This window comes from Ambystoma mexicanum, chromosome 4q, assembly GCF_040938575.1.
Source record: "Ambystoma mexicanum isolate Mex_15411 chromosome 4q, UKY_AmexF1_1, whole genome shotgun sequence".
Lineage (NCBI taxonomy): Eukaryota > Metazoa > Chordata > Amphibia > Caudata > Ambystomatidae > Ambystoma > Ambystoma mexicanum.
The window spans coordinates 308,429,340-308,453,299 of record NC_090928.1 but is presented as its reverse complement, the minus strand read 5'-3'; positions in this window follow the sequence as shown (position 1 = coordinate 308,453,299).

Below are 23,960 nucleotides of genomic sequence, written 5' to 3'. Positions count from 1 at the left end.
AGCGAGCACCAATCGTCGCAAGCTCAAAACCCGTTTTCCCAACAAAAATGTCACTGTTACTTTTGTTAACTACAACCATCAATACATGCCATGCAGCCTCATCTCATTACAATCGCGCAATTTTCCTGCTATTTTGAACGTTTTTTACCCTATATCGTTCAGAGACGAAAAAACATAAAACATATAACGGACAAGATAGACTCCGGCTGGCTACACAAATCTCATGCCATCTGATTCCTCAGATGTATTCTGCCCCTAATTGTATTCCAACATGGAATGGAATCCAATTTCTTTCAGATCGTCTTGAATCGATTCTGGTCATCTATGTCGTCCTAATAATTCAGGACCTTAAATGAAGGCTTTTTCTAGGGCTCTTTAAAACCTAGGAAACTTTTCCTCGGTTACTCCCGGTATCTCTCTCTCTTACTCGGCCACACTCGAGTCAATATTTTGCCTTTATATACATTATACTCTTACTCTGGCGTTATTTTTGTTTTCGCCTCCCTTCGTTACCTTCCCTTTCCTTGTTTTAAGGCATGCACTTTTTGCCAAAGCATTCAGTCTTTTTCACTCACTGTTTGCATTTTTTTCCTCTCCGGATGCTCGGGATTACCACCTTTGTTAGCGCCTTTCCGTGATGCTCGTCTGATCGGCTGCTCATAGAAGTGGGAAGGGATTCTTGGGGGAAAACAAAGGTTCCTTCAGACCTAACCTGCAGGGTTTTAAATTAAACTAGCCACCATCTACGGGGAGCTTCTTGTTCTACCAGAAGGATGGCAAAGGACTTGTGATGTTGCCGAGGACCCAAAGTTACTTATGTTGATGGTCAATGGGTGTCTTACGCCTTATCTAATCTAACCATCTAATCTCTGCTACCAAGTGAACTGGATAGACCCCAGCTGGCCCATAAGACCGGGGGTCTCCAAACAGCCCTTTAAGATGAGCAGCAGCACCCTTGAGATAGATGGGGATGCAGATTTGTACTCTCACATCAAATAATGATGACAACTCAATAGTTTGGCAAAGGGAGTCCGTTTAATGACAAGTATAAAAAACGGGGAGTTCAATGAACATCAGCAACTGCTCGATCTTCCTTCTCGCTTAAACTCCGATTAATTTCAGAAAAACTACAACATTCATACCAAAAACTCGTCATCATTGACGTGTAATCTTTAAAAACCTAACATTCAACTTGATTGGTTATAGGAAGGTAACTTTAATATAGGTACTATATCTGTAAATGGTAACGGGCAGAGAGGATTGGATAATAATGTCAGGTGGGGCAACTAAGCCCTTCCTTTGAACTGGCTACTGTAAACATCACTAAAAGTACGACGTCCTATTAGCTAAACTCTCTATAGGACCCGAGATTACATGGTCCACTATGATTGGGTTGACATTGAGCCCACACATACTTTTCCACTTGCGCTTAGCAGCATGCAGAATAATGAGGCCAGGTGCAGGGAGTAAGCCTGCACCCGAGCTTCCCTTCAATTTATGGTATAACCATTCATCACCTCAGTGGCTGTGTGTCAATTACTGCTTTGTAGTTGGGCCTTGAGTCTGCCTCTTGGTCTGAGAAAGTTTAAGGAGTATTAGAACGACAAGGTTCCAATGCGTAGGTGTGAAAGCCTCATCCCTTCCTGCCGCCTTGCCACGTGACTAGAACACTGTGAAATTGGCCTCTTCTTCATGCAGTTTTGTGTATTTTATTTAGCTCTGTCAGTTGTACACCATCTGCGGCTTATCTCAACCTTGCTGAACAGGAGACTCTGTTATTCTTCTCTTTAACTATAGGCATTGCTAGCCTGTTCCAGCCTGATACGACTTTGGCTTCTTTGTAGGGTTATCTTCAGCAGGGTTTCTCTCCGTCTTTTCTTCTTGATTTGTGGCTCTCTCCTCTTTAGGCCTTTAGGAACCTGTATTCAATTCTGCTCATGTGCGCAGTGGATTTTTGCTCATCTATAAAGTGCTTTTGATGTAGATATATGTATAGTTGGCGCCTGCCGCAATCTATTCTTCTACTAAGTGTAAGCAAGCTCCACGATTCCTTTGCTTCTTGCGGTTTCTTGCGTATGTACACGTTTAAGCTGACTTAATGCCTTCATCGGGCCTATGGCCTAGGTTTCTTCATCTTGAAATCAACTGTTTCATGTTAGGCTCGAGATGTCACTTATCAATGGTCTTTCATCTCTTTATCAGCATTCTTAGGTCATTATATTCTATATGTGTGTTAGTTCAGTTTATCATGACATCACCAGTCATCTTCTTTAAATATCTTCTTGGTTTCTTCGGGTATTCCGTTCCGACAAACGTCCTTTTTTCGTGTCTATAGATATGGATTTCTCAGTGGGTACCTTACTGTCCAGGTTTGCTTAGGTGTCGGTACTTCAATAGGTGCTGTTATTCCGATAGGCACTGGGCAGAGCCCACCTGCAGCTCTCTGCTGGTTTAACTGTTCTCCATACGTCACATATATTGGCGTGAACATTCCTGGCACTTCAAAGGGGGTGGCTGGAGTGTGGATGATTCCTGGCACTTCCTCTTCACCCAGGTTATCACAGAGATGATTGAGCCGGATGGCATGGTTGACCGTGTCAAAAGCAGAGAGATCAAGTGAGATGAGGACGCTTGGGATATCAGAATAGAGGTTGGAGAGCAGGTCTTCACGGATGTTCAGGAGAGCAGTTTCCATGCTTCTGGAAGCTCTGAAGCCAGACTGATGGTCATGGAGGCAACCAACAGATTCAGTGTGAAGATTAAGCTGGGAGATGGCCAGCTTTTCCAAGAGTTTGCCCAGGAAAGAAGTGATATAGATTAGGTGATAGTTAGCCAGGCAGTAGGGGTCACCTGAGGGTTTCTTAAGAAGAGGGTGCAAAAGGGAGTGCTTCAGGGGTGAAGGGAAGACTCCAGTGGGGAAGGAGTGGTTGCAGAAGTCAGCCAGAGCAGGAGCCAGGGTGTCCTTGATGGTTTTAGAGGAACAGGGGAGAACCTGTTTTAATGCAACTTTCATAGCTCAGACTTGTCTAGAAACCTCATCTGGGGAGAACAGGGAAAAGGCAAAGAAGGAGGGAGGAGGGGTGGCCAAAGAGGGTCCAGGTGAAGAACAGAGAGTAGAGGGAGGAGGGGGTGCGGAAGAGAGAGAGGACAGTATGTCCTGAGTTTTAGAGATGAAATGAGAAGCCAGGGCCATTCAGAGGGCCTGGGAGGGGACAGGAAAGGTAAAGACTGCAGCAGGATTGGCCAGCTCCTTGCAAATTTTAAATAGTTCAGCCAAGTTGTTGGATGCTGCAGAGACGCGGGCTTGGATGTGGGCTCTCTTCTTGGTGCGGACAGAGAGCCCGTATTGCCTTTGGAGCAGGCGGCAGGCCAATTTGTCAGAGGATGTACCGAAAGCATGCCATTTCCTCTCAGCCACCCTGCAGTTGCGTTTAAGGGTGATGAGGTCTGAGTCATACCAGGAGTTGCACTTGGCTTTGGGCTTCAAGCGGATCCTCATGACAGGGGCAAGAACATCAAGAGTATCAGACATAGCAGAGTGGAGCATGGAAAGGGCTGTGTCAGGGTATGAGTCAGCGAAAGGGGGAAGCGGGGGTTAGAAAGTGGTGGCAAAAGCTCAACTGACACACGCTTCATAGGTCGGATAACCGAGAAGGTAGGTGGCAGTGCTGGAGTTAGCTTGGCCTGAGGGATAGAGAGGGTGAGATTGGAGGAAAGGAGAAAGTGATCACTCCAGGAGAGAGGAGTGGTGAGAAGAATTGAAAGGGCAAGGTCTGAAGAGATCAGAACATCCAGAGTCAGCCCTGCAGAATGTGTTGAGCCAGAAGGGAGGATAGAGAGTGAGAGAGAGTTGCAGAAGTCACAAAACAGTCTGGAGGAAGGACAGGAAGCATCCAGGTGGATGTTAAAGTCGCCAAGAAGGAGGATTTGAGTGGTCGAGGCCCGCCCACTCAGAGAGGAAGGAGGAGATCTGACCAGGTGGCTGATAGATGGTAGCCACAGTAAGGGAATGGCCACGAGAGAGAGAGCCTGCAGATGAGCTATTTGAAAGAGGAGTAGGCCTGTGTAGGAATGGCAGAGGGAGGAATCCACTCTGGGAAGATTAGGCCTACATCCCCTATGGTACGGTTGGAACTGGGCACAGAGAGGATCTGGTAGTCATCAGGGAGGAGAGTGGCAAAGCTTGTGACAAAGCTGGCTGAGAACCATGTCTCGGTGAGACCGAGGACATCAAGGTCCAGTTCTTCCAGGAGGCGGCAGATGTCAGAGGAGTGTTTGACATCTGAGCGAGAGCTGAGAGTGGCAATATGGAGAAGGTTGCCATCCTTGAAAGACTTTCGGGGAGGGATACAAATCAGAGGTATGCCCTGCAGAGGTGTAGAAGAAGCCAAAGGGGGGGGCAGAAGAGACAGGAGGAGAGGGCAAGTTAGCCAAGGAGGAGACAGCGGGGGGAGGCAAGGAAGCCATGGAGGGTTGAGAGGGGACAGCAGGAGAAGACAGGAAATTGATGAGGCACAGGAAGCGTCTATCAAAGAGAAGAAGGTTGTCCTGAGGGCCTTGGACCAAGATGGTGCCATTCAGGTAAACATTAATGATGACCTTAGAGGAGTGGAAGGGTACCAGGAGGGTCTCCCGCTGGGTGTCACCATTAATGGGAGAAGAAGATAAAGGAGAAAGCACAGAGACCATATGAAGAGTCCATAGGTCTGGTGAGAGTACGACAAAAAGGATGTCAGTGAGGGTTTGCCTAGAAGAAGCACTGGTATAGGTGTCAGCGATAGGGAGGCCTTGGTTGGAGACCAGGAGGTCCTTTTTGAACTTCGTCCTACCAGATTTAGTGAGGAGAGCAGGCTAGTCGTTAGAGAAGCAGTTAGAAAAGATAGGAGAAACAGAGAGCACCATAGAGTAGGAAATGAGAGAAGAGTTGAAGGGTGGGTTTGGGAGGGGGCGAGACACTAGTGAAGGACACAGGGAGTGGTGCAAGCAGACGAGACAAAGAGGTATGAGACAATAGTAGACCCTTGACCAGTACGACAAGGGCTCAGACAATAGCAGAACAGTTTGCTAAGTGAACGATTTGCTAAGAGGACAAAACCAAAAACAAGGACAAAGTAGTAGGCAAATGAAACCTGGAGGAAGGAAGAGTGCAACGCAACAGCAGTACAATAAAGGACAGGGCAGTCAGCGAGGCGAATACAAAACCACAAAAAAAGAAACAGGAGAATCTGTGAAAGCAGACCTAGATGAGGGAGGAATATGAGGGAGAAAATACAGGCAGTGTAAGCAAAGCACAGTCAGTGAAATTGTACAGATGCAAAAAAACGAGAGTGCAAAGGGATAGAGATGACCATGGTACAATTGTAAAAGTGCAAAATAAGTGAGTGTAAACGGATGGACATTGGGATGACAATGACAAACGAGAGTACAAAGGGATAGAGATGGCCATGGTGAAATTGGATAAGTGCAAAAAACAAGTGCAAAGGGATGGACATGGTGAATGTGTATAAGTGCAAAAACGAGTGCAAGGGAATGGACATAGAGAGGACCATATGGTGCAATTGTACAAGTGCAAAAAAAAATTGTGCACAGGGATAGACATGAAGGTGACCATGGTGAAATTGTATAAATGCAAAAACAATGAGTGCAAGGGGATGGACATAGAGATGACTATGGTGAAATTGTATAAGAGCAAAACAATGACTGCAAAGGGGTGAACATGGAGATGACTATGGTGAAATTGTATAAGAGCAAAACAATGACTGCGAAGGGGTGAACATGGAGATGACTATGGTGAAATTGTATAAGAGCAAAACAATGACTGCAAAGGGGTGAACATGGAGATGACCGTGGTGAAATTGTATAAGAGCAAAATAATGACTGCAAAGGGGTGAACATGGAGATGACCGTGGTGAAATTGTATAAGAGCAAAATAATGACTGCAAGGGGGTGAACATGGAGATGGCCATGGTGAAATTGTATATGAGCAAAAACAACAAGTGCAAAAGGGTGGACATGGAAATGACAATGGTAACATTGTACAAGTGCAAAAACAACGAGTGCAAAGGGATGGAGATAGTCATGTTGAAATGCGATAAGTGCAAAAAACAAAGTGGGCAGGCAGAGATTCGGAAATCAGTTGTTGTTCAATTGCACAAAAATACAGAGTTATTTTTCCATTATATACTAAACAAATGGAGGCACTGCATATTTCTCAAAATGTAATTCAGGCGGAGCTGAGGTCGACTGCGTTGGTATCCGGCGACCATCTGCGCTGCTCTAATCCTTCTTGACACACAGGTGGCGCCCCATGCAAAGAAAAAAAGAGTTGACAAAATGTGCAAGGCTTAAGTAAAATTGAAAATGAAGGAAGAGTTTTTGGTAACTACGGTATCAATAATAATTCACATGCAATTATTTTAAACAATAGTGTTTGCTTACAAACAAGCAGTGGCAATGCCAACAGTGTTGGCGTTTACTGTTATTATTTGCATTGGAGTCCAAATAGGCAATCAAACAAAAACCTTAAAAACTAGACTTTGTTCTGTGTAAATCAGATAAATACGCGACACGGACATACGCACACTGCAAAACGCACACAAATATAGCAGGCAGGCGGGGGATAATTTTACATGATGGAATCGACAGAACGGTACTTTTGGTTTTGAGTGTGGCGGGTGCACTTTCTCCACATATTTTTTTTATAAAGGGCAGACATGGCCTTGAGGATGGGACTAGGTGTGCGCTTTTGGGAAGCAAATGAACCCCCATTGCCCCGGATAGAAGTGGAAGAAAGACCGCTCTGCGCTTCTTCCTGCCGTTAACGGGCTAGTTTCACAGCAAAATAGAAATGCCTTCGGTAATAGGAATGCTTCAAAGGCTTAAGAAGTACACTGCAGCCAGAAATCGCCAAACCTAAAAGATTCACAGGTGTGATGCTGATAACGTCTGTTAATTTTGTTGAAGGAAATCCGAGCAGGGATGACCCCGGAATTTCTACCTTAGAGTCCCTCCGAGCGTTGTTTGCTGGCAGTTTCTACAGTTGGTAGCCACGCCCTCACATTCACTGGTATGGGAGTGTGTAAAGAGAGTTTGTCGGCTCTTTCGTAACACCAAAGCCCATGGAAAAGGCCTCACACAGAGGAAAAAACGCAAAGTAACCCTCCAAGTTTGGATGTGATCTGCCAACATAAAACTGTAAACAACTACATTTCAAGATGGCGGCTCCGTAGAAAATAAATGGCTGACAAAGTGAGCATGGTAAAGAGTGCAAAAATGGGTGTGGTTTAAAGTGGAGATGTGTGGGAATGGGAGGGAAATTATATATATTTGACTTAGAGATGGCCATTAAACGAGTGGGACACTTAGCCAAACAACCCAAATCCATCCTCATATGTCATCTGCATTGAAAGGCATCAGAGACCCTCATTCAAAGCCCCCGTTTGTAGCTCTTATATTAAAGCTCGTATTTTAATGACAAGGCGGCGCTTTAAGCTCCTCATAATAGTCAAAACTAAATATAGTGATTTATTCTAAATAATTACAATTAAAAACTGAACATTGTACAATACATACAAGTTACAGCAATTATTAAACTTCAAATCCCTGCTGCGGAAGCGAGTGAAGCACGTTACAAGAGTGCATGCATGAAAGCGGTTGAGGGCTATAGACACCTGACCCATCTACTCAATGAAGACATTGGGGCAGGGTGTTACAAGAGAGTGCGAGGGCCTGAGAGGAGGGAGTTTGTGGAAATTGGGTGACCAGATTCGATTGCAACTGTCACTTTTAATCCCAATAAATTGTATTTGTTCTTACATTAAATTGACAAAGCTACTTGGATTATTTTACTGTAATATTATCAGTTATTTTGGTAAATGTATAACAATTTGAAATGTGTACTCTTGTAATTTTCGCATAATCATGTATATGCTTGCCTTCTTTTCATTTTGACTTCTTAAATTGTAAAGTTTGCAATCTTTTTCTGGGTTCTTACAAGCTTCAAATAATGTATCCTGCACCAGTCTGTCATATTAATCTCCCCAAAATCACATTCTGGCCTCCTCAGGGCTGTTTCAAACATCACAAAATCAAAAAGATGACATCTTTAGGACACCATAGTCAACATCATTTGTGTGTCAGAGAGCCATCCACTAGGGATGTTGGTGAAGTGCTGGAGCAGGGTTCAGCATTCAGTTATTTTGTTGCTGTCGGATTATGAGTCGAGCACCTGTTTTAACATGGTAGTTTTCAGGTGTTACAATTATGATACCAGATCAAATAAACAAGTGACTTCAATGGTGGGACCTTGTATAAAACGTGCCAGTGAAGTAACTTTGCTGAAAATGTCAGGGGGACATGACACCTAGAGTAAAAGGGCCCCTACCAAATGAGGGGGACAAAATGGTGTGCCGTGAAAGTTGTGGGGGATAAACACCCAGCGCTGATCAATGGGTCGGCTCTTGCCGCTCTGAGATCCGGTATCAGATATCTGGCTGGATCTCCAGCCTGGCCTGGAAGCTCAGTGATCAAGTTTGTTCTGTGCAAGTGCACGCAGAGCAGATTACAATACCGAGCCCTCAGGTTTGCAGAGGGAAAACACACAAAGCTGGCAGCTCGGTGAAATATGCCAGCAAGGATTCTGGTATTTGTAGTCTCTCTGACAAAATGGGCAGAATCTCACAATTGTACACATTTTGCCTACCATATTTCTCCTTATGTCTATAAAAGATGGCTTAGAAAGCATGTTAAGGTACGCGCATACATATATAAATCCTTAAATATATTTGTGTGTGTACCTTATATTGGTTTATGTACTATTAAGGCCATCTTTCATACAGCAGAGCATTGTTGAAAGTTGAAAGCCAAACAGGGGGGTAAGGAGGGGGGATGAGAGTGCAGGTGAGTCGTGAATATTTACCCAGGATGTCATGTGGCACGAAAGTTTACAATCCTTGAGGCTGGAGCAGTTTTTTCCCCTGATTGTGTCCCTGTGTTGCTTTTCAGGCCACAAGGAAAAGATACATATGGGTTGACAGTCTCACTTTTTTTCAGTGGGCAGACACAGCACCCCTTGGGTGTTTTTGAGGCCAGCAATCTTGCTCAAGTGTTTGGCTACCAGGATTTCACCCAGGTTGCACTTTCCCAGTTTTGACACTTACCCAAATGACCATACAAAATTGGCATCAAAGCACATCTCTCACATTTGGATATTTTGTTTCCCAGGGAATAGTGCACTATAGATTGCTGGGTTTAAAAGGTGAGCACCTTTTTTATTTTGCCAGCGTTGTTATTAGAAAGAGTCAGCATGACAGAAATTGCACCATTTTAAAACTATTATTTTGAACATTTCCTTTGAGTGGACTGCAACTGCCAGCACTGCCCCCTCTAAACTCTGCCTCCTCTGAACCCCTCCTCGCCTCTAAACTCCGCCCCAACCCGGCCCTTGTGGTATCCTCCTTTCCATTTTTTCCATTTCCATCACTGCAAACACCCTTGTCCCCCCTAAAATTACACCCGTGCATGCCGCCACATCAAGCTCAATTTATCCCTAGATACTGGGTACCAGGAAAGACACCAGGGATCATGCATATTACCCAGTGTTCTTCCCCCTGAACCTGATCCATTAAGGACCCTTAAAAGTGAAATGTTTTACAGGGGGTAAACTGGGAATAAAATAAATAATCTGGAAAGTGGCCCCATATTACACATTTTCAGCAAGCCCAACCCTTTTTCAATGGGAACATTTGGCAATAAAATAGGTTACCTCACAAAAGAGGCCCAGGGTGCAGAGGCCTACTGGGATATCTCCAGAGTTCCCATAGGCCAGCCCACCCATGTGTCTTTGGGCACCAATGCTGCTGTGAAGAGTAATTCTGTTATTATTTTAGCTGAAAGCCGCCCTACAACTTTCCGCCGTGAAGCTGACTACTTCTTTCTTTGCTGGGGAGCTTTATTGGTTGGTAACGATCTGGAAACACACAACGGGCCTCATTACGAGGTGGGCGGTAAGGGATTACCGGCACCGGTAAGGGCACCGGTGCCGGTAATCCCTTACCGCCCTACTACGAGTTCCCTTTGCGGGTCCTCCCTTAAAGTCAGGCGTTAAGGACAGGACCCGATAAGGGACTTTAGAGCTAATAACGGTACCGCAATTTGCGTTACCGTTATTAGCGCCTTTCCCATTGAGCCCTACGAGGGCCCTATGAGGGCTCAAATGGGAATGGGGAAGGGCCCTGGTGAATGGGGAATTACCGGTCCCGCCAACCTTGGAATGGGCCGGTAATTGCTCCAGTCACTAGGGCGGAGTCGGTAAGGTTTTGGAGGCAGCCATGGCGCTTGTAGCTCCATGGCTACCTCCAACCTTGTAATGAGGCCCAATGAAAGGTCTAAACGCAGCACCAGTAAAGCCTTTCTGCAAGGGGCTTATAGCTATTAGCATCCCCCAATAGCTTTTTTTTTACCTTGTGAAATGGTTTAGTGAATGTTTCACACGTTGAAAAAAAGCAAATGGAACGACTCCTACCTGAGAGGTGTAAATAGTGCTGAGCAGAGCACTCAGTGGTGAAGACACCGGGGCCCAAAGTCGAAGGGAGATGTAGCAGGCGTGCCGGTGATAAGGACTAGGTGTGGCGGGCCTGTGGAAGTGGTGCGTGGATGAGCTCAGGAGCCTGTGGAAGGCAGATGGGAAGTGACCAACATGAACGAGAGGCATTTGGCCTATCAGGTGTCTCGGACTGCGACCCTTACTGTGATTGGTTAAGGACCAAAGCAAAGGGAGGTTGCCACCCGACCTCGTATGCCAATCGACTAGAAAGCCCAGCGCAACTTCAGGTATTACAGAATTCACTGAAGGTCACCTGTGACTGACAGGGAGAACATGGCGCCAAGTTAAGGAAAGGGTTGGCTATGTTTATTTTATGCAAGTACAAGAAGTACTACAACAGGCTGCACGTGAGTGTTGTGAGAATGTGGATGGGCGAAGACCTACTGAGTAGCAGGGGTGCATTGCCACCGTATATTGTTAATTGCAAATTCTCGTCCTGCTAGGCATCTCCTATGATTTAAATAATCTTACTGTTGACCCTTCAAAAATATTACTTTTGCTTTTGCTAGTTTCAGTTGCTGGGTGTTTTTGGCTGCTGTTAATGATTGCTTAGTAGCATATTACAGCAGCCTTCCACTTTCAATAAGGATTGCTTAAAAAGTGACACACTGGTCCATTGTTAACCGCAATGGTCAATCGATGTTACTAGCCTGTGCCATTACCAAGGGGGCGGGGATATTTAAGTGCACACAGTGTCTCAGCCGCTACCCATAATGTTTTGATGAGGCAGCAGAAGTGACAGTGGAGGGTGTGTGGGTTGGGGAACACATTGGTTAATCTTTAATATTGAGGCAAACTCTGTAGGGATAAAATGGCCCTGAATTGACGTTTTAATTGATTAATTAATCTTTTAGAACAAACGTAATAAAGCAGACTGGTCTCTGGGCGTGGGACTTTCCCTTGGAGAAGGTGGGCTCTGTGGCCAGGTTTTGGGTAAGAGGGGCATCTTGCTTAGAGATATTTTGGTGTAAAACAAAGTGACTCTAATAAAAGCAGGAAGAGTCCACAAGAGTCCCCTGATTCCTACCTCTTAATATTTGGTGGGATATTTGTGTGGACCTCAGCAAAAGTCAACATGGAGAAATAGTGACACACGAGATGGGCGGGAGGCAAAAGTAGTGACAGGTGTAAAGAGTTTCTACCTTCTGTTTTGTAACATCAGCCCTGCCTTGCTGATCCGTGTTAAGTTCATTTAAGAAGTGAGGAGTGAAAATATGCCACCACTGCCTGCAGACTGAATAAGCATATGGAATAATCATGACAAATAAGCGTGGTGAATAAGCATGGTGAATAAGCATGGTGAATAAGCATGGTGAATAAGTAAGGCGAGTAAGCATGGGGACTATGCACGGTGAATAAGCAATGTGAATAAGTAAAGTAAATAAGTAAGGTACATAAGTAATGTGAGTAACCATGGTGAATAAGTGAGGTGATTAAGCACGGGGAATAAGCATGGTGAATAAGCAAGGTGAGTAAACATGGGGAATAAGCATGGTGAATAAGCAAGGTGAATGAGTAAGGTGAGTAAGCATTGGGAATACGCATGGTAAATAAGCATGGTAAATGAGTAAGGCGAGTAAGCGTGGTGAATAAGTAAGGTAAGCATGGGGAATAAGCATGGTGAATAAGTATGGTGAATAAACATGGGGAATAAGCATGGTGAATAAGTAAAGTGGGTAAACATGCGGAATAAGCATGGTGAATAAGCAAGGTGAATGAGTAAGGTGAGTAAACATGGGGAACAAGCATGGTGAATAAGCAAGGTGAATAAGTAAGGTGAGTAAGCATGGGGAATAAGCATGGTGAATAAGCAAGGTGAATAAGTAAGGTGAGTAAGCATTCGGAATACACATGGTAAATAAGCATGGTGAATAAGTAATGCGAGTAAGAATGGTGAATAAGTAAGGGGAGTAAGCATGGTGAATAAGCAAGGTGAGTAAGCAAGGTGAGTAAGCCTGGGGAATAAGTAAGGTGAGTAAGCAAGGTGAGTAAGCATGAGGAATAAGCATGGCAAATAAGCAAGGTGAATAAGTAAGATGAATATGTAAACAGTTGATGATGTTCATCTGTCATAAACCCTATACAATGAACGGGCCAACACTGCTGCACGAAATGTTTCTGCATACACAGCGTGGACGAATGCTCACTCGTTTCCTCGAACAATGCACATGAAAGAATATTTTTAAAGGCCAGGGCTGGGCTGAGACAGAAAATATTACAAGGCATCCAAAAATAACTTCAACCACATTCAAACATTGCAATTAGTGAGTTTTTATGACAGTGTACTGGTGGCACATTTCTTAAGGAACGTGTGTAGGAAATGGTCAGTTCTAAAGCACATTGGGCCAGTAAGGTTTGCTAAAATTAGCAGATGGACAGTTTATTAAATAGGGCCCACAGTGGCCTAGAAAACTGGCTCATGTTGGCTTTTCGGACAGGCCCTCTGAGAACTGCCCTATTGTTATATGGGCCAATCCAAGCCTGCTAAATGAGCAGTATCATTACCCATAAAGCAGACAGTGGTGATCTTGACAGAAGAACCTCAATAACCTTATGGCCCATCTCACTGGTTGTGATGCCCAGAAGTATGGGCTCAAGGCAAGAGAATCTCTTCCCCCTCCTCCCCCACGAGGCACCATACGCCAAGTCGTGGCAGTTATGACGTTCCTTCAATAGGGACAGCCTTAATGCGTTCCATGAAATGTGGCAGTACTAGCAAAAGTGAGACCTAAGTCAATATATTGACCGGGTTCTAAGCCAAAGCGTGAATGTTTTAGAAGCCTGTCTCAAATGCTGCACGGTCAATTCAAGTGATCGTATCATAGAAGTCACTTTAAATGCCCATTCGTGTCAATATCACTCTTGTTCGATTGGCGAACTGATATAGGGATTCACAGAGAGGGATACAGATCCCAAAATTGAACAACCGAAGACGGTGTTAGGGTGGGAACCAAGACCCTTGTCGTGCAGTTTTGGAATTAGGGTTTGGATATTCAGATTACCTACCTGCTACCTACTGAATTTGTTAAAAGAAGCACAGATTTGGAGCCAGATGAAGACTATCCCACAGATGTAGTGATCACACCATATGTTTTTTCTAATAAATGTGATCCGCTTTAATGTCCCAAATGTCATCATTGGAAATATTAAAGATCAAACGGACATCTATAAAATATTACTTTGGTCTCCCTGAGACAAACCGGAATCTTAAAATAAACAACTTTGTTTTTTTTAAAAACTTATTTTTAGTATTTTCATTGTTGGAGCATCAACATCCCATGTAAATACATAACAGTCGCTATAGCGATACACAACATTCAAGCTTGTCCAGTCCCCCGTCAAAACCTCTCAGGTGACCAACTGTCCACATCACCTGCTATTCTATCACACCCCATTGCCCCCATTCCTGTCCAAATATAGTATCATCAGGCATGGCTTAAAGGTCAGGGCTGGGAATTTTTTATCGAATTCAAGTAAGGGTGTCCAAACTGCCTGAAATTGAAGCAACTTTCCCTCCTTTGCAGCCAATACTCTCTTGGCCACTAATATGGCCCAAACCTTAACCCACTAGCGCCCTATGCCCGGGCCCTCTACCGTTTTCCAGCACCGGGCAATAGTGATACGTGCTGCCAGCAACAGGTGAGTCATTAGTTTTGCTCGGGCACCCGCCCTTGGCTACATCCCCTCTCAACCCTCTTATTCGCTCTCATTAAAAGAAACAACTTTTTAAAGTGAGAGACTGGAAGCCAATCCTATAGCGGCAAAAAGGCCAACGTCCGGACAGGTGCCTCCAGTATAGCATTTTCGGCACCATCCCGCATAAAAGTCATTGGCCCTCATTACGACCCTGGCGGAAAGCGACTGACCGGACCGCCACAGCGTAAATAGCGTTTCCGCCATTGCACGATGGAGCAAAGTGCGGCCCATTCCGACCCATCGGGCACGAGCACCACGCCATGGCGGAAGTGCAAAGTCCGCGATGGCGGAAATGACCCCAAAACGGCCCACACCGCCGCCGTACGACGCCCTAGGTGCAATACCGCCACCCATCATAGCGGACACCGCAGTGAGCGCCAACCGGAAAGTACGGCGACCGTAAATATACGGAAACGGAAGTAAAAACATGGGCCCGGAACGGGAAACAACACCCCGTACACCTATAAAACCACAAAATACACACAACCACTAAAAACGCCACCCTGAGACACATCCCAACCCGTCATCCACCCTAGTGAAACCAAGAAAAATGGGAAAAGTAGCGAAGAAAGCGTGCGACCGCAAGCGGCAGGTCCACTTCTCCCGTGAGGAACTCACCGTACTCACAGAGACCCTCCAGGAGAATGCCGCCGCCGTCTTCTCCACGCAAATGACCAGGACGGCACTAGCGAACAAGAAGGCCATATGGGCCCTGGTGGCACAGCGGGTAAGTGCGGTGGGGACCGCACCCCGCAACCCACAGCAATGCAGGAAGCGGTGGGACGACCTGCGGATACGCGTCCGTAGCATACTTTCTGCCAACCGCAACATTGCCACAGCCACCGGGGGAGGGTCGGAATCACCCATCAAGTTGACCCCCTGGGAAGAAATCTGTGCCTCCACCATTGGAATGGAGAGCATAGAGGGAGTCGGAGGGATGGAGAAAGGAGTGCAGACATCCGGAGAATCAGGTAGGTGGCCCAAATAAAACCATGCCAAATCCACAATGTCCAATCATGTGACTCACATGTGTCCACATAGCGCAACAGCAACACATGGCCAGGAGAACGTCCACACACATTGGCCTGATAGCGCACTTTAAAACCACAATAAATACATAAATAATTAAAAACCCCAAAAACACCCACTACACGTGCAGCAGGCACACCCTAACTGCAGGCTGCCAAACAACTGCACCCTCACTCCACACACAAATGAAAGCACCTCCAAGGCCCCGACCCAAATCACCCTCAGGTACCACCCCAATGCATGTGATACATTGCCATTCCAATTCCCACAGACCCATTAATAACGCTCGCCCTCCTTTACTCCACCACAGGGTCCGATCCAAACGACGAGCTCCAGGACACCCCTACCAGCACACCTGCAAAGAGGGCCAAGACCGACGGCCAAAGACCCTCCACCTCAGCTGCACGCATCAAGACACGGCAGCAGCACATATCAAGTGGCAGCACACAGGAGGGAACATCAACAGGCACCCCAGCAGCCAGCATGCCCACAACAGCACCACCACAGGTCCCCCCAATGGATGCCACAGAAGGTACTGCCTCTGGTGGCAGCAGCACCATAGGTGACACCCCATTAATGGCAGCATGCTCCGACACAGAAGACGGGGATGTCGAAGTCAGATCCATCCATGACCTGTCCCAATCCCCCTGTCTGTTCCATCCCGTACACCATGAGGATACCACGCAGGGGCACCCACAAGACGACGACTGGCCATCCCCCACAAGCCCTGTGGCAGGGCAACATGAGGCGAACAGCCCCTCTGTGACACCACCGCAAATGGCCATGGCCCAGCAGAGGCAACAGTCCCTCGACCAGTTAATCGTGCAACAGCAGCAACTGGCCACGCTCCTCAAGGACCATGCCGATGGATGTGGGGGCACTAAGGCAGACATAGAAACATCAACTGAGACACTTAGGGCACAAATGGAGAGTAGCACCGAGAGCCTGAGAGTCCAAATGGAGAGTAGCACCGAGAGCCTGAGAGTCCAAATGGAGAGTAGCACCGAGAGCCTGAGAGTCCAAATGGAGAGAAGCACCGAGAGCCTCAGGGTGGAACTGCATGCGACGTCCAAAGACGTATGTGCCGAACTTGCCGCAGTGCGCCGTGTGCTCACTGAGCTCTCACAAACCCTTAGGGACATGCATGGACGTGAGCAGGCAGAGACATCATCCGTTGCAAGTTCCGTCCAGGGCAGCCCCCAACGTAGATCTGGGAGGAACCTGCGCTCCACAGGCAGGGGTGCCCCTGATACCCGCAGAGGGGGCTTGCAATAGCGACTGCCCACTGACAATGAGCATCTTTGGACACTGGTGTTCGGGTGGGAGGTAGGAGGGTGGAGGGGGTGTGTTGGGCTCACTTGGGTGGCGGGTCGATAGGGTGTTCAACATGATATCACATATGCCATAAACAATGCACGATCAAACAATGAGATGTGTGGACAATGATCTTTGTGTACTAGGCCATCATAGGCGTACAGTCCATATTGTGCATGTACCAGACACACACAGTGCCACGAGTCCCGTGTCCATGTATCAGCCACCAGGCGTGAGTGCTAGAAGCATGCATCTATGAGATGCTGACGAATTTCACGGCCCTCCTGTGCCTCGCAGACTCCTTGAGGTGCTGCCACATCCCCACCCTCATCATGACCATCTTCAGGTGCTTGCAGTTCTGCGTCAGGGGGCATGGGCACATTTCTACGTACGCACATGTTGTGGAGCATGACACATGCCATCACCATCTTTGCAACCTTCTCATGGCGGTACAGGAGTGCCCCGCCAGACCTGCTGAGGCACCGGAAACGAGTCTTCAGTAGGCCGAATGCCTGTTCAATGACTACACGGGTACGTGAGTGGGCATGGTTGTAGTCCTCCTCATGCTGGTCCCGTGGGTTCCGGACTGGTGTGAGGAGCCATCTCTTCAGTGGATATCCGGCATCACCTGTATGTGGACGATAAATGAATTATGTGGAATGCCATTGCTACGTACGCACCCCCCCCCCTTCCTGCCAGGTCATTGCCGCATCACATACCCCACATCATCATGCATGAAATGAGACTCACCGAGTAGCCAGGATCTGTTCCCTGCGTGTCGCTCCATGTAGCGTGGTATTGTAGAGTTCCTCAAGACCATAGAATCATGGGTTGATCCAGGGAATCGGGCACAACAATGTGTAATGATCCTGTTGGAGTCACACACCATTTGTACATTCAGTGAATGAAATTGTTTTCGGTTGCGGTACTGGGCCTCCATGGCATGTGGGACGACCAATTCCACATGGGTGCAGTCGATGGCACCAATGCAACCCGGTATGCCGGCAAGTGCATGGAATCCCACTTTTGTGTTGGTAATTTCCTGCTCCGAGCGTGGTAGAGAGATGTAGTCGTCTGCGTGCTGCAGGAGGGCATCGAGCACTTGCAATAGTGTCCGTGAGAACAGTGGCTGAGAAATGCCATGCAACTGTCCGACTGTGTGCTGGTAGGTGCCTGTGGCCAGGAAGTGGAGTACAGACACCACCTTCAGTAGGGGTGGGATGGCGGTTGGGCTATCTATCATGCTGACAAGGTCAGCCTGTGTCATGTCCACAATGGCGGCTATGGTGTCCCGGTCCAAACGGTAGAGGGTGTGGATCTGCTCATCAGTGAGGTTGAACGGATGTGCTCGGAGGCGTGGGATTGCGGGCTGCCTGCGTGGTGGTAGTGGCTGTGCTGGCAGCCCTTGCTGGCCCTGCCTTGCCCTCCTCCTCCTCCTGCGTCTCCTCCGTGCGGCCGGTTGTAGTTGGTGTTCGTCTTCTTCTTGGAGTTGGAGTACTTGCAGTGCTATCAGGTCCCCCAGGGCCAACATCGCGAGTCCTGCCGGTAGCATTTCGGAGTGGTTGTGGGAGGAGACTGGGCGTGCAATTTATGTGTTTTCAGGCTGTATGGCCTCCACCTGTGGTGATTCATTCCACCTGTGCAAGCTGCTCTCCCCTTTGGGCGAGCACGTCCCGCACACAACGCTGCAATTCGAGGAATGGCATCTTGCTATTACAATCATGTATTAGTACCCGATGGCCGTGTAACATTGGTTGATATGTTCATTCGGCTATGGTCCCATTGTTTCACATGCATTCTTTGCAGTCGCGAACAGACTTGTGAAGGGTCAGTGGAACGTAGTACTCGAGTAACGGTGGACCCTCATGCATCACTGTACCGAGGTTCACCGACGGGCGGGGCCTCCCATTTGTGAGTGAAGGCAGTTGCCATTTTCACACACAGCCGCACTAGATGGATTAATTTGTGATTTCAAGCGGCCACAGATGCCTTTTCGACGTGATGTTGCAAATGAGGAATTCGAAGGGCGGCGCTTTCGGTCTTCAGCTAGCGGCGAGGAGATGCCCACAGGTCTGACTGCAAATATAACGTTCTATTGTTCAGTGTCCTTGGGACAGGGGCCATGGCGAGGATGCAATGATTGATATGAATAGTTTGGGATGCGCAATAGCGAAGTGGATGATGAGGCCGGACGTTCCCAAATACATGTTACTTCACAACACTGGAATTACGGGCTGGGGCACAGTGGATTTTGCAGGCTGCATAACGCACAGACTCAATGGAATTCTCACATGTTATGTGAGTATGGTAACAGGCGTTCTCATTACGGGATGAGGGAATGATGAATGGATGCATGGGCAGATAATTTGATACGGTGTTTGCCATGTACAGGGCTTCTTGGAATCTGTCCGCCTCCCCTGCGCTATGTGATGCAGGGCTGCCATAGTGGGACCATCGTCTATCTGGCCTTGTTGAGCCCTCCCTGTCTCGACACGCCTTCAGACACTTGTGTCCATGCACGTTACCAATCCCATCTGATGGATTCTGTTTTCACAGACGCATGCACAGGTACACTCGTTTGTGATGGTGTTTTCACCTCGATATGGATAGTTATGAGTCGCAAGTGGTTTTGGGGTGGTGATGATCCTTTGGAGTGGGCTAGCATGCATATGGCTGTGGATTTAGTGTGATCATTGAGGTGAGTTCGGATGTAGTTCTGATGGCCATTCTTTTCTTTTTCTTTTCTTTTGGTTGACAGGTATCTCCTCCCCTTTTGCCACTGCCATCTGTATGCCACTCCTGCAGATGGGTTTTACTCCCGACACCTGCTGCTTCGTGTTAATCAGTGGAGCAGCATTACGATCTTATGGGACGATCGCCAATGGGCCACATGCCCTTACGCAGTACTAGTGGCTCGGAGCAACATTTCGGCCTTTCAGCTGGACTAGTGCCTCCCTATTGGGACGGCCCTGCGGTTCTAGGCGCTTCCATGTTGCCTTTTCGTACGGAATGTAGACCCTGTGTACCATGAAGGAACAGGGCGTCACACAAGAAGTAGCTGGTCATTTCTTGCGGATGCAGCCCACAATGGTGAAATGTGTTTTGGAGTTCATGGCCTAATGGCTGTATGGGCTTGGTGAATTTGTTGTGCATTAAATTTCTATTCTGATATGGGCCGTGTAGCGTTCTTCTTTGCAAGTGATGTGGCATATTCCTATTTGGGGAGCGATGTATTGTGAGGAGATCTGCATTGGGTTCCAGCTTCGGAGTATAGTTGCGTGGTACTGTGCTGGGCGCGTTTACCTACGAAGCCCAGTGAGGTCAGGGGTGAGGGCTGCCAATATGACTGTTTGGATGATGTCATGCTCAGGGGCGGGGGATTAGGTTTTGTGTAACAGATGCCGGTCAGCCAGGTGGATTGGTGGAATGATGTGATTATCGGAATATTGCTGGTCACAGGTGCCTGTGTTTGCGTGCGTTTCTTGGTGGGAGACTGGGGTCATGTCCATTGGTATGGCTTCTGTATTCGTGCCATCTGTGCCCTGCAGCTCCCATTGGCCCCTCTTGTGATTCTTTTGTTCGTTGGCATGCATGGGTGACTTGTACATTTCACTGGTTGCATTGTGACTTCGTTGCACCTACGGGGAGTTGTACTATGTGGCCAGGGAGCGGTGTACAGGCACTCAGTGGGGCCGTTTACGGTTGATTCGCGATGCCGTACTTCTCACCATGGCGGAATGGTACTTTCCGCCGTGCTTGATGGCGTTAAGTACATGTCCGCTAGGGTCGGAATTCGCGTACCCTTGCGCCATGGTGCTAATTACGGTTTGGCATGGCGCGCGCGCGCGTACTTGGTGCAGTTAGCGTTGGCGTTCACTACGGTGTCGCTAATGGCATCGTACTTTACGGTGACGGGTCATAGTCGCACCGAGCGCTATTCGATGGCGGTATTGCATTTCCGCCATCGTTTTTCGCTTTCCGCCAGGGTCGTAATGAGGGCCATTGGGTACTGAAAAGATGATGGAAAATCCTCAACTGAAGATATGTTAGCGTGATGTGTTAGCATGATGGAGTATTGGAGAATGAGGCCACCATTTGTAACAGCTCCAGGACAGTGATTTTGACTTATTGCCTCAAGGAGGAGAAAAAAGGCAGCTTTGAGGGCTGTTAACACAGATTGTTGAAGGTGTAAATTAATTAATAATTGTGTCTATTTTTTGCAAAGTAAATCAGTTCCCTAAAAAGGCATAGTGTGACGTCTGTACTGTTCAAACATTATAAAATGCTATGCATTCAGCGAAAAGTAGTTCTCACTTTATATCCAAACTGTGATAAAGTTACACGTGGGCCTTCAAATCAAAAACTGTTTTTTTTATATATTATAATCCTTGTCTTCTTTCTTCAGCCTTCCCGCTCGGTCTTTTTGAGTTCCCACAGGTGACACCCACAATAGAAAATTCTCCCGCCTCGGACAGGCATGTAAAAAGGTGGTCCTGCTCCATCACGCCAGATTTCGGCAACAGGGAACCTAAACCATTCGTTTCTTGAAATATAAAGGAAATCCCACCTTTTTACACGTGGTACCACCCAAGGCTAGAAAGTAGGAATTTCCTAAAATGGAGTTCACCTCCCGCGACATCTGGGAAATCGTATGGGAGTGAGAGGGGTTAAAGGAAAATAAAGAATAATTCTTCCAAAAGAACATGAGTAATTTGTTCGCTCCGTTACACTTTAGAAGTAATCAATGCAAATACAAATTGTCAACCACCACACTTGCAGTGATCTGAAACGTAAGTAGTTCTGCCCACACTGACCCACAAACATATGGCTCAGTGGCCAGTTTGCTTGTATATCAGTGTGCTATGGGATCCAGTGATGTTACCGAATGAAAAACAGAGAATTACTTTTTTACCGAAACGAAAATACCGAAAAAATACTGCATTGCTGATTAAAATGTAAATGGAGGGTGGGGTAAAGGGGTAAAAAGGGTTGGGAGGGGGTTTGGGGAGGGTTTAGCAGCACAGGGAAACAGGGAGTTTGTGGAGGATCCATCCCCACCCCCTCCCCCCCAATGAAAACAAATAACAAATCGATATTATTTCGGTAAAAAAGTTCGGAAAAAAAAGTATTCTATGAAATTTCATTCCGTGAATTCACATACATCGGCTACGTCTCAGTGCACTATAGTCAGAGGTGATGGCTTGCCTTCCATGTTCCAATGGGAAAGACCACTTATCCCGTCCCAAGCACAATGAGTGGACTGCCATGTGCTGGTGCTTCCCCCTGAAGGGACTAGGCAGAGACCTGCTGCCCTATGCAGGTCTCCATTCATCTCTTTTGAAACACATGTATAGGTGCTGCCAACCTGGGCCTGAGTTATTAATAGTCACGGACATCTCTCTGTTGGATTATGCCTAAGCATGCAAAAGGCATTTCCCGGGAAAATGTCCAAAGTAGCACTGCAAGGACACTGTTGACTGCAGTTCCTCAACGAGGCATTAGTAGCCATTTACATCCAGACTTCAAGAATTTGACAGCTACCAATGTCTATAAAAATGTTAGAAATACGTTAATCGGGTGATCAGGCTTATCCAAATGGCCAGTGGAACTGAATTCAAAAGGAGCACGTCTGGGCATACCCGTCCCTCTCGGGGTGACAATAGCAAAACAAAAGAGGTGATGGCTGGAAGGTTTAGAATGAATCTTAACCTCTGGCATTGCTCTGGGCAACCCTCCAGACCATCGTTCTTCGCCTGCCAAGCCATTACAGAAGGGGAAAAACCATATGCAAATCAGGCTTGACCCCACCCCCAAAGGGGTAGTCCAGCCCGAACTGCTAGGTCACATCCCTTCTGCACGAGACCACAAGCATCCCCAGACATGTTTCAGCCTTGTTGGGCGTCATCAGGAGGAGTAACTTGGGTCTCTAGGCTTTTCTGCCTGTAGTCTCCGGGCGCCGTCCTCTGCGTACAGCACTAATGAAGGAAAAGCCACCCAGTGGTAGCTTTTGTTTACTACAGCTGGCTGGCTTTTCCTTCATTAGTGCCGCAAAAGCCAAAGGGAGCACAGCGGCGGGCATCCATTTCACAAAATGGATGCGCCCATGTGCTATCTTTGAGCTCTAATTGCTCAAAATTTTACATAGGGACTTCGAAAAAAAAAATGCCAATCGTTTTTTTTTTTATATTGCCTATCTATTTTTGAAATAAAACTTTTTGGGCGAACCATTCCTTTAAGGGCACGCCTAGCAAAAGGGTTGAAAGAAACAACTCAGTCCCAATGCTCCCCAACTGCCAAATCTCACCCTTTCCTCCATCCAATGGTCCGCAGTAAATCCCAGTCCATCAAACTTCAAGAACCAGTGTTTAGCCTAAGACCCTCCATGAGCCCAACCCCAGACAGAAGCCAGGGTGTTCCAGACCAACAAAATGGCCTCCGATGGAAAACCGTCTGACTGTGCGGAGTTGGAGGGGGCTTTAGAAGGATTGCCTCACTGTTGCCTGCAGCAATTTCTTTCATTTGCCGGATGCTGCGCTGGCGCACCATGTGGCAGGGAACGCGTGTTGTGCAGGCAATACTCTCTGCATGCTCTGTTGGAAACCATTGCAAGTTGCCATTGCACAGGGACTCTGGGGGAGGGCGGGAAGGTGCACACAACATGAGGCCTTGGGTTGCCGCCTTATTACTACCAAACTCACTAGCGCACATGCGTGATACGCCAAAATATTTCATATTTCATTCCCCACAGATTTTTCCTCAACCTTTTCATAATGACAGCTCAAACACAGGTCGGGTTTGCAGAGCGTTTTCAGTCTGCTATCGCAAGCTACTGATTATTGCAAAAAGTGCTTTCTGGATTTTTTAAGAAATGGCGTAGGCGGGGCCACAGTGTTACTGGAGGGGAACCTTGAAGGTCGGCTATTAGGCTCTGTATGCTCCTCGTATTCACTAGCAGTCAGGCTGGGACTGGCCTATAGGGCAATTGAGCAATACTGGAAGTGCAGGCCCAACATGCTAATTTGTGCCCGTTTTTTTTCGTCAAAGGGCACCAGGTTTTTGGCCAAAGCGAGCCAGTCTTTCAGAGTTAAGAAAACTATTCATTTTGGAAAGGGGCGTACCTCGCTGATGCACCCACATGCAAAGTAGGGATTCCACCCCAAGTCCCCAACTTCAGCTTAACAAAAACGACAGGCCCTTTGAAATATTGGGACTGTACCCTGTCTCAAAAGTATTGGATAGCTACTTGTTTTAACTTCCAGAAAAACTGAAGTTGTCGTTTCAAATTTTTTATCAGAAAACTCCTTATAAGAAAACAATT